Here is a 12,188-nt window from a genome sequence, read left to right on the forward strand (position 1 = left end):
TACTTAGTGACATCACGAGGGCACCTTTGTTCAATGGAAATGTGGGGAAACAGAGTGAACAAGGCACACATTCATCATGACCTCATTGAGAAAAGGGGATTTATTAATTTTTTCTTTAAACATACCCTTTTATGACATGTTTCTTCCCTTTATCCTTCTCTCCCACCCTAGCTTCCTTCTTTCTTGTCTTTCATCTTCCTAAATAATAGCTTCCAAAAAAGTTTATTGTAAAATTTGGTGAAATGGGTGAAGGTGTTGAAAAGGTACAGACTTGCTGAAGAAGTAAATAAGTCCTGGAGTTGTAACATACAGCACTGTGACCATAATCCTCCAGAACTTGTAGACTTGAATGAATACTTGGTCCGCCCGTTAATAATGATTTATTGTTTAGGTTACTCAAACTTTAAGACTGGCGAGGTCTTTGTCTGAGTCTTCAGATGGCCTTCATTGCTCAAGTATGATCTGCTAAACTATCTCAAAAGTATCTGAAGAATTTCCAGATCACATTTAGGAGGAAGATGCCTCTTGGGCACACAGTAAGGGCTGATATCCGAAGCCAGGAAAATCTAGGACAAGAGTTGGCATAGAGTGTGATCTAGGAGGCAGAGAGCAGTGGATCCCAGGGTTGAGGGTGAGTCACAGTCCAAGGACTTAGATACACAGCCTGGAAGATTACTCATTTCTTGAGGACAAAATGCTACTGGTCAGACTATCCTAGTCCCTGATATTGTCAAGTCAGCCATATTTAAAATATTCAGTCCATTTCTCTATATAGTCATCAGGCAACTTTCCTGATTTGGCGGGCCCACCATATACATGTTGTTCTCTAATCTCATACGTAAGATTTAGGTTGGAGCTGAAAGAAATAGTTCTTACTTCTTCCTCCAGAGAACAATGAATATTTGCTCCTTTACGTGTTGAGTTAGGGAGGAGGTGCCAAAAGGTGAGGGTAAAGGAGGGAATAAGAAGTGGGTATTTTAATGTTAGTGAATAACATTAAACTCCCACTAAACATGGCAAATTACTGGGTCCTCTCAAAGCCCACAGAAGTGAGAGCAAACGGGTTACATGATGGCGTAAACCCAAGGAATAATGCATGAAACAGAAGAAAGGATGCCAGCAATGAAAATTTGGAAGCAGGAAAGTGACGTATGAAAGGCAACTGTCACTATCCCGATGGTTGTGCCCATCTGCAGAAAGCCCACAGGTAGTTTGGGCCACAGAACCCCAGAAATGGTGAGGAATTGGGGAGTCAAGTGCACTCGGAAGCTGGGATGGAGGTGGGATAGGGTGAGATCAGAAGCATTGTTTGAAAGTCTGTTCAAGAAGCAGTCATGTTTCTTGTAGATCCATTGCCTCACCTTTCAGGAAAGATGGAAATGAGGGGTTCTCTCACGGCAAGACAGAACCGGAGGTTTGTTTTTAGGAGAGGATGAGGACCCAGGAGGCGAGTACAGAGCTGAGATAGTGTAGGAGGCACTGAAGAGACAACATACCGAAAGGGAATCCCCAAACGTCCTTCTTAGAACGATGACAGATGAACGTGAACTCCACAGGTAGAATTTTGTGAAATATTTTCCTAAGAAGAATGAGACTCTAAAGAGAAAAAATACTTGTACTGCATCTGGAGTTTCCCTAATGAAATAGCTCAGCCATACCCCCCGATAGTGAGGCCCACGCGTTGACCAGTTGACAAGCCTCAACATTCACACAGAGCTTCAAATCAGCTTTGAGAAAAAGCATTTCCAGACGTCTGAGAATAGTCTCCAATATGAAAAACAGGCACAGAAGCAAACAAAAGAAATGAAAAGCTCAGAAACTTGTAGGAAACAAAAGTTACAGAAGAAAAGTTCCAAAAAATGATATTTTCAGGGCAATGAGAGAAGATAAAGCATACCTAAAGTAAGAATGAGAATTTACACAAAAAAGAAGGGGGGTTTCAAAGAGCCAAAAAAGATTTCTTGCATATTAAAATTTGACAGAATGTATAAAAAGTCCTATAGACGGATTGGAAGAAAGTCTTGTGAAATTTCCTAGCAAGTAGAACTAAAAGAAGACGGAAAATAGGAGAAAAATGAATAAGGCTATTAGAAAATCCAACAAGAGGTCCAATGTCTGACTAATAGGAGATCCAGAAAAAGAGAAAAGAATCACGAAATTATCAAAGAATTAAATTTAAAATGCTCCCCAAACTGAAAGACACAGGGTCACAGATTGAAAACCCTTCCTGAGGGCCCATCAAGACATGGAATCCTGAGTTTCAAAACACATTGGAAAGGTGGTAGACAGGTCGCATAAAAAGCCTGAGGAGCCAGAAGCCCAGCGAGCTTTCACCTGGCAGCACTGTGTAGGGGTCACAAGAGAAAACACTTCCCACGTCGTGAGGACTTGGTTTCCAACCTAGAATTCTGTCCAGTTAGACTGACAGTGAAGAATGAGAGAAAGAATGGACAAAGTTACAGACATGCAAGGTGCAGGACAGCCATTAATCACACACCACTGCCCCCACCTTCCTCATGAACAGAATCACAGTCTTGCTTATGACAGTACAACTCCCAGAAAACAGCCACAACATCTAGGAGTGTCTGTTACCTAAATCAGCCAGTGAGGTATGCGTGGAATTCTATAGCAGTTACTTCCGAATAAAAGGACAAAGATAGGAAGGAGAAGGTTTGGTTCCCTCTCCCTGGACACAGATGTGATGACACCATCAAAACATGGAATGCACTTGACACCTTGCTGACGCAGCAGACACCACACCACCCTGAATTTCCTACCTTCATGCTTCTTGCCATGGGGAAAACAAAACCGAAACTCTCTGTTGCAAGCAGCCAAATGCAACCCTGACATGTGTGTCAATAATTGGCCTCGTAGGCATTCTTTCTCTGCAGATACTAATGGATTGGCCCCACCCAAACTTAAGTGGTAAACCCAGATGGGAAAAGGGCCTGGGATTCAACCTAGGGAACAGGCGAAGGGATTGTCCATCACGACGGCAATGCAGCTCCCCAGACAGCCACAGTGCAACAAGCCTAGAGGGAAACTGGCCTAGGTTGGCCAGGAAGACCTGCGGTTCCAGCGGGATGTTCCAAGGATGCAGAGGCTACCTGATGGAGAGCTTGTTCTTCTGGTAGAGTTTGGACCTGAATTAGAAATGGAACAAACTATGAAAATAAGCAAATAAGACAATTATTAACTCCAGAGAAAACAAACAAAAATATTATACAAGACGGGGCTGCAGCGGTATCTATAAGCCTCAGTTGTGAATATATTTACATAGTAATCATAATGCAAACATTGGGTATTTTCTCTCAAAATATAACTGGTTTTGGAGGCTGGGTGGGGAACGTGGCTGCATCTGGAGTAGGGATAAGAAGTGTAAATCCTCGTCTTCAGAAACAGAAAGTCACCAGATACTGTCTCAACTAGAAACACAAGGAACATCAGTGTAAGAATGACACTCAGAAATATAGAAGCAAATACAGATGAACAGTAACTATTAGAATCGACAGCTAAGAACGGAAAGTGCCTGCTTCTGGAGCTAGAACAAATGTCCGCGGAGCATTGACCTCAAAACCTTGTAAAACTGCTTGATTTTTTAAAAGTGAGGTGAATGTATAATTTTGATTTTAAAAAGTCAAAGGGATATATTTTGGAGGTGCTGAGCTTAGGTTTAGTTTATTTTCATACCTTCATTTTTCCCCCTAAGATATGGAAGGATGTGTTTCCCTTTTCGTCATCTGAGCAGATCACTAATTTTCAGTCTTTGGCATAATAATTTTCAGTCTTTGGCATAATATTTCTGGTCTAGTGATAAACTATAAAAACAAAAGAACACAGAAAGATAACATCAGATTTCCAAGTGCAACTTTCCTGAGCTAAGATGCTACAATTTTTGAAGCCTAATAAATAAGCATAATTAACATTTTATAAGAAATGATCACGGGATTGTCTGCCCATTTGTATAATGAAATATAATCCCATGAAATGCACACCAACACCAAGTTCCTACGCGTTGTTTGTAACACAAAGCGCAGCTAAGGCCTCCTCCTCCCCCCAGGTGGCCCCTGGGACATGTTCTGTTCATTCTGCGAGTCTCACAGGAAGGAAGCGAGGAGGTACGTGGGGCTTCGCCTACCCCTGGCCCTGCACCTGCGCATTCCCACGCACCGAAGTTGCTGCCGACTTCACTTCCCCGCCTTCCTGAAGCTGAGGGCCCCGTTTCCTCACCGCTCCTCAGGAAGGGCTCAGTCTTTGCTCCTAGAAGCGGCCCACATTTCTCTCCATGCTTTTCATGTGACCCCTCCTGACGTTCTCTGTGGGCTTTGCACTCACCCACGCAAATGACTATGTCGCTTACATTACTTAGTTATTTTCTGTCTCTGCTTCTTACTAAATAATGGATGTTACAGGATTGTCTGCAAGGTAAAGAGGCATGTGATGTGAATCTACTATGCAGATAGAAACAATTCGGAAGGTACCAGGCTGCTGCTTAGATGTCGACAGGTCATCACTGAAGCGAAGTGGTATTGCGTGTTCTGTTTTATTTCCCAGTTATTGGATATTCTACTTATAAATAATTATACAAATAGAAAGGAACTCCTTAAACATACTCAAACTAGTTTAAGGATTTCCCTTCTAAACCTGTGAGCACAAAGCTCCGTGTCACGCGTGTGTATGTCTTGCCCTCTCATTGTGCAAAGCCCATTGGCATCTCATGAATTTCAATGGTTCTACAGTTTGTCAGTGAACCCTGGCATTGGGTTGAACAACAGCTACGTCTATACAGATGGTGAACTGTTAGCATGTGAAAGACAAATGAAAATGAGCATTAAAACTGACAGAAATCAAATATTCACCTGGGCTACTATCATACGCCTCCCCTTCCTCTAATTATGTAACTTAGGTGTAGCACAAAGACAGCCTGAAAGACGGATTTCCAGCAGAACGTTTTAACCTTGGGAAGGAGCTCGTGTCCGTCCCCCTAGGCTCCAGATTTCAGGGCAATTCACCACTGCTGCAAACCACTTCTCGTCACTCACTCATCTTTTGTAAGGACTGCATTAAATCAAAGCTAAATGACGCCATATATACGCACATACATACATAATATGTACAGACCTGTACATAGAGGTTTTGAAAGGCATGTAGAAAAGAAAGAACAGGACAAGTAAGTCAGGTCTCTTTCCGGAATCCAGAGCAGCAGCCTGACGGGCACATGGAGGGTGGGACCTAATAGCAGAATTAGGGGACAGGTCATCAGACGTGAGTTCCTACGTGATGCAGCCTAGTTCTGGTCACTCCACCATCAAGAACGGGCTCCTTGAGGACTTCGTTTTTAAATCTCCCTTGTATCATACAAAGAAAGGTCCCTGGATGGAGTCTCACGGGAAACTAACAGCATCATAAGACAAGTCTTAGGAGGAATTAGCCACCAGCTAAGAAACATTAAATTACTCTGGAAGCAAGGTGGCGTTGGGAGGGTTTGCTGAGAGACACTCTGGGAGGGGATCAAAGTAAAATGTTTCCCCTTCATAATTTTGCACAGGGCTAGTCCTACCTCTGTCATCCCGAAAAAACAACCAAGTTAAGCATTAGCTGCCTGGGTAATTTGCTTTTTCTCTTCGCACTCTGAACATTCAGTTGTTTCTGGAACGATGACTGCAGCTGGGGACTCAAATGGAATTAGGGTCACTTTGGTGCCCAACACTGTCTAATTTAAAAGGTGGTACGATTGCCAGTTAAAGACAAAGTGCTCATTCCTGGGGGTAGGGGGTATTATTTAGTAAATACCTCATTATTTTAACATTTCTCAAGTCCCCAAATTATTTAACCCTTTCTGAAATCGTGAAAATGTAAAGTCAGCATTTTATCATCACTCACAAAAAGATTTTGATCTTAACTAAATTTTTACAATTCATCATTTATACTGAAACTAGCAAATCAAACACTATCACAGTCTAAAAAAGCCCACATTTAATTTTATTTCAAAATACAGGCCTGTAAACCCTTACTTTAAACCCTTTGAGTCAGATGTGTATCATATTCAGATTTTTTTTTTTTTTTTGATCTTAGAAAAGATACAGGGTACACGTCCTGTGCCTGGCAAGGCCACCTGGAGGGTCTGGTAGTCAACAGGCGCCCAGCAGACGTGTGACAGCCACACTGAGAAGGCTGGACAGAAACGAGGGAGGTTCCCACTGCCTGGAGCAGGTGTGACTGTCTAACGACTTGGGAGCGGCCCAGGCTCGCCTCCAAATGGGCAACTAAACATACACACAAAACCGTTTTGCAGGGCGTTTTGGACTTCCGAATTGCAGATGACAGGTTGTAGACCCATATTTTTATTGCTGCTATGTATGAGGAAGGCACTTAAGGAAAAAAAAGAACACTGAACGAATATGCAAAGTAGTCATCTTACTTTCTAAAACACTTTTAAAGGAGGGGAGCAAGCAAGTCAATGAAATCATAAATAATTTTTTGAGCATTGGACCTACAGGTGCTGTTATTCAAAAGGCAATAATGTAAGCTATCGTGAGGCAGGCAAGTGAGTTCATTGACTGTAGAGACATAAAATGTAAATTCAACTAAATAAATTTGACTTTAGCTGTACAGATTTATACAAGAAGAAAACCTAGGGAACTTAGAAAACCACTGTTTCAGAAGAATAAAGTATATTTAAGAATACACATGGTTAGCCACCCAAATTAATGCAACTATAGCAAAAGAAAAATACCTAATGGTCATTCTACTGATAGGGGCTTTTAGAGTGAGCATAATTGTGTGAATTATTAGGTGTTAGGGTTACCTTGGCCTGTTGTGTAACTTATTGGTACTATAGCAAATGAGTAAAGACGAAAACCAAGCAAACAAAACAGGGCTTTGGGACCAGATAATGTTTTGCTCTTTCAAATAGAGACTAATTCTTGGGGAGGAAAGGGGCAGGGAAGGGCAGCAAAACTCAGTAACTTTGTGTGAATGAAACTGGAATTTCTACATTAAAATATTTGTTAAGAATCACCTGATCTGATGATAGCAGAAGACCAATTTCCATAGAAGAGAGAAGAACGAAAGAAAACACTCTGAAGTAGTTGAAAACTAAGTTCTGGACAGGCTGTCTGGGCTGAGACTGACTTTCAAAGTCCGGGCTCAAGAGTGGACACAGCGTCCCACGCCCACGCAGTGGCGAGCTCCATGTTCACGCCACGAGAGCTCCGTTGCAGGACTCGTCCTCGCACAGCGGCCCAGGTCCTGCACACACACAGACATGAGAAGTTAAAGCAACCGCTGAGCTCCCGTGAGTCCAGAGAGTTAAACTTGGCTTTGGCCCAGCACCATGACTTCCACTCAGCTTTTAAACTATTTTTGACTGTTATAAAATACAGTGCACTGAGAAGCCACATTGTAAGCAAGGGTCCGCTTAAAATACTGAAAGAAGTGCTAGACATGCCATCTGGAAAACCCAAAGGGCAAAACGGAAAGGGAGAGCCACAAAAGAACGGGAAGCGCGCAGACCTGGGAGTTACAGAGAGAGCAGGTGGCCAGGGAGGTGGTGTTGTCAACGTCTCAGATTATTGCATTTCTCATGAGGAAAGACATCATGCTCATCATAAATGCAAACGGGAGTCAGACAACAGAACCCACGCGTGCGTACACACACACACTCACACGCTGGTGTTCCCTGATTTTGTCTGGGGTACTCATTGGCAGAGACACACTCATTACTGTCAGAACTCAATTTTCATGTTTTTAGGGTGTACGTGATCCAGATTGGTTTGCAGATTATTTAAACATTTTTGTTGTTGTTGTTGTTTTTGCAATTTTCAGGTGCTGTCACTCATAGAAAGAAAAAGGGAAACTGCTGTTTGCCACACTTGACCGCTCAGTGCCACTTGGTGTATTTGTAAGCGTCCTGCGTGCACATTGACACTGAAAAGACGTCCTCTTCTGTCTTGGCTTCACTTTTCCTTGTCGTTTAGGGAGAGTCCTTGGCAAGTCGCCAGGCAGTGCCACATCACCGGAAGGGAGCAGTCAGCCCGGGTTTCAATCCAGAGCAGCCTCCGGATTCCTAGGCAAACAGCATCACAGCTTCCTGAGTTTCCAAATGTGGTGAAAACCCACACGGGGAGCCTGGCCTTTTCCAGCCTTTCTGCTTTGTACGCACTTGACTGTGTTTGAACTGGACTCAGATGAAGAAACTGTTAGCAAGTTTAGAAATCAAATAGGATGAAGTAGAAAGATCACAGTTTTATAATCAGCATTTTACACGTACCATAGGCCCAGACAAATTATCAAATTTAAAAGCCAAAATCTGTGCTAATAAGGCTATTACAGAGGTTGCGTATATATGTATACATACACATATGTGTGTGCATATACCTATATACGCATGTACGTATCACTGCAATCATAATATGAAGGTAAAATGTTAGCTTATTGGAATGATTCTTTTATTGATTAATTTTTATTTTTTTTTAGTTTCAGGTGCACAAGACAAAGCAAAACTATTGGAATGATTTCTAAGTTACATTTCAGGACCATTGAAAGCAGGTAGGCTTAACAACAGGAGATTGGTTCCCCTCTGTTGCTCTTCAAACAAGGGCATTTCCAAGACAGCACTGTGTTGGAGAACTGAAAGAGAACGTTTTGGTCTTTACAGCCCCAGAAAGGAGTTACACGTCTCTTTCTTTTCCTCCTGGTCCTTTCCATTCCCTAGTTAGAGCTTTTCACCTGGACTTTGCCTCCTAACGAGGTCTTCCCACTCCTCCAAGCCCATCTACAGAATTCTCAATGACACTGAACAGACACAAACACGCAACCTGATTGAAAGGCTTTCCTGCTTCTCAGTGCTCCTAGGCTGAGGACCAAATTGTAACCCTGGTCTGCAAGGCACCGAGAGCCTGGCTGCTTTCCAGGTGCCTCACGCCTTCCCACAGAGAGCACTGCTCTCAGTCTGATGGGAAGGCTGACGCTGTAACCAGATAGCCCATCATCAAAAACAAACTTAATAGAGAGTCTGGATGTCTACTGCTGTGACCGCAGACAAACAGAAACTACAAATGTCAAACCCTGATGGGAAAAGGTCTCAGGTGACTTGTTATGTAGAAAAGGGAACAAGATTTGGGATCTTTGAGACTCATTTTTGCCATAGTAGCTGCATGAACTTGGACAAGTCATTTCATGTCTCCAAGCCTTGGTTTCCTCATTTACAGATATCGACAATATTAACTCTTTATCGCCACTGATTGCTCTAAAGATGAGGTAAGTCTTAAGAAAGCACATCAAAAACTGCAAAGTGTTTCACAAGCACTCTCAGCATTGCTGCAAAAAGCAAAATGCATCTTCTCCCTTTGTTGTGAAAAGTAGCCCCACGAGATTTGGTACCCAATGAATACACTGCTGTCATTGCTGTTTTGCTATAAATGGAGCACAGCATCCTGGTGGGATGAGCACCGAGCTTCATAAACATCTGGAATGAAGAAATACACTCACTGGCACTAACGAGGCCCTTTGTTTCTGTCCTGCCCCCATCTTTTTGCATTCACCTGGGACATAGACTGTTCTGATGAAAAGAATCCAAGCAGTGCCTACTTTCGTGTTGTTATCATGTTAAGTTATATCCAGCTGGGCTCACGGGTGACGACTGGGGTCCACACAACAAAGTTAAGGAAGTCTTCAGGGCTTCTTGGCCAACGTTCAGTTGGATTTTGACTTGACGACAGGTTCTGACAGAGGTTTGTAACTGGGCTCGGGACGGTGACCCAAACACTTAGTCATCATGTTTTAAATAAATTAAGTAACATTGTGGGTTCCTAAAAATTGGGCTATGAAGTTTTGCTGGAAGAGCTTAACAAAGAGGCAAGACCACACCCCTTTCACATGAGAGCAGAAAGCAAAGTGGGTTCAAGGTTCTTAAACACTAAAGGCATGGACAAGACACTTCTCACCACTGAGAGGCTCGCAACCACACCAACTCGGCTATCACTGAAATCTGCCAAAAACATGGGGAAAAAATATTAAAAACACATCTTTAACATTATCATTGAGCTGGTAAGTAAGTAAAAAATATTGAGAAACGAAAAAGTCGGTGAAAGTAGGAAGCTGTAACTCTCAAGTAGGCTGCACTAGAGACCTTGAGTTTGGGGTCATGGCTGCACACGGCACAGACAGGAAGCAAGCCATGGAGCCGCCCAAGGCTGGACGGCCAGCAGCACTTACCAAGGAGGGACAGTCTCAAATGCTGACATTACTGGAGAAGAAAGGCTTAAGACTGATGAGCTGAGACTCTAATTTAGGTAGGGTGAAAATAATAGAAAAAAACACAAAGAAAGAAAGCAAAGAACAAATATTAACAAAATTTAAAAATCTAGTCTAGAGAGAATTATGATCCAAAAGCTAAAAAAAGAAGCAAAGTTGAAAACTTCTTGTATGATTGATTGAGAAAATTCATAAGGCACAGATTAAGTAATACTAGGAATGATAATAAACCCAATAACAAAATCTAAAGAGCTTAGAAGATAAGAATATAAATGACTCTATGCCAATAAATTTGAAAACTTCAATGAAATGTCTGTATTCCTAGAGAAATGTAATTTCCAAAATTGACTCAAGTAGAAACAGAAAACTAGAATAGTCCTATCACCATTACAAAGTTGAATCACTAAATATTGTCCCACAAAGACTATCCAGAGTCTAATATTTAACAGGTGAGTTATACCGAACTTGCAAGTAGCAAATAATGCTACATTTACCCCAAATAGTCCAGTATACATACATACATACATATATATATATACACATACATACATAAGTATATCTATACATACAAACATATATACATACATATATATAAAGCAAATGATCTCAAATCACTTTATGAAGGTAGCATAGGCTTAATTTTAAAAATATGCAAAGAAAAGATCACTTCTTGCTAAGGAAAGGAGCTAAAAAAATTGTAACTAAAATATTAACAAGAAATTCAGCAACATACATATGTGTATGTTTACACATGAAAAACCAAAATCAAGTTGTATTTTTCCTAGAAGTACAATCTATTTAAACATTTTAAAAACCAAACAAAATAATTAACCAAACAATTATTTTAATTTGGAAAATCATATGATCATCTCAACAGATGAAGAAAATTCATTTGATAAAACTTTATACCTAATTATTCTTTGAAAAAAACAAAAACCTCTAAACTGAGTAAAAACAAGTATAGTGAGTACATGCATCTATTACAATTTTTTTCTGGTTCCGCCTTAAATAGCACTAAGATAATCATAAAGGGACATTTTAAAAAAGACATAAACTGAAATGACAGGGAAACTAGGGGTGGGGACAACAGCTGGGTGACCATGTGTTCCAGTGTGCCCAGCGGTGCATGTCCGGGCCTGCAAACCCAGCACCATGACTAACAGTTTCCCATTTCACAGTGAGTCCTTGGTTTGGGTGGTAAGTCATAGAATCATGACCAGGAAAAGCCAAGTTGTCTTAGTTGCACAGCAGATTTAAGACAAGCAAATGAAGAATGTTATCCCAGAAAACTAAATTCCAAGCAGCAATGAGGAAAGAGAAAAAGAAACCGAATCTACACAGCTGAGACCAGTTGTCTCTGGAAGGGGACAGGAGGACCCCTGGGATTCCAATCACTTGCCCACGTGCACCGAGAGCCACCGCCACGCTTCCTGCATCGCTTGCTGCCCTCCAAGCCTGTTTTCCTCCTCCTACCCCAAATGAAGTAGCTTAAAGGAGCGCAAACTTATTACCTCACAGTTGGCCTGGGGGTAGCTGGGTCCCCTATCCAGGTCTCAGCAGCCTGAAATGGTGGTTGGCCTAGCCATCTGGGGTGTGGGGTCCTCTTCATGGAAGGAGCTGGAAACAGAGGTGGAAGCAGTCAAACTAAAAGAATGCGTAAGGCCTCGTAAGGGCTGTGGTCTGTTCGTGAGAGCACAGAGAAGCCCTGACTGTTTGTAAGCAGGGAGGATGCAGTCAGGTTTCATCAGGTGTCATCACTCTGGCTTTAGCATAGAGATTGGATTGGACAGGCTCAGAGGAGGCGATTTCAGAGGCCCAGGTGGTAGTGATGGCTTCTCTGCACAGCATCGCGGCAGTTCAGATGGAAAGAAGTGGGTGAGAAGGGACACATGAAAGAAATGGAAGCAAAGGAACGTGAAGATTGAGGGGAT

General features: G+C 42.1%; 1 long non-coding RNA gene across 2 annotated transcripts in view; it reads right to left on the reverse strand.

Moving 5' to 3' along the window:
• Positions 1 to 12,188, reverse strand: part of LOC141571491 (uncharacterized) — a 162,706-nt gene that overhangs the window by 1,270 nt on the left and 149,248 nt on the right. The window contains exons 5-9 of one of the 2 annotated variants that reach the window (XR_012496224.1): positions 11,769 to 11,874; positions 7,022 to 7,251; positions 5,122 to 5,232; positions 3,691 to 3,818; positions 2,961 to 3,143 (exon numbers count right to left, since the gene is read on the reverse strand). This is a non-coding gene — a long non-coding RNA (uncharacterized LOC141571491). The remainder of the gene's footprint in view (positions 1 to 2,960; positions 3,144 to 3,690; positions 3,819 to 5,121; positions 5,233 to 7,021; positions 7,252 to 11,768; positions 11,875 to 12,188) is intronic. The other variant, XR_012496225.1, reaches the window with a different exon arrangement.

Source organism: Rhinolophus sinicus, linkage group LG05 (assembly GCF_036562045.2).
Source record: "Rhinolophus sinicus isolate RSC01 linkage group LG05, ASM3656204v1, whole genome shotgun sequence".
Classification (NCBI taxonomy): domain Eukaryota; kingdom Metazoa; phylum Chordata; class Mammalia; order Chiroptera; family Rhinolophidae; genus Rhinolophus; species Rhinolophus sinicus.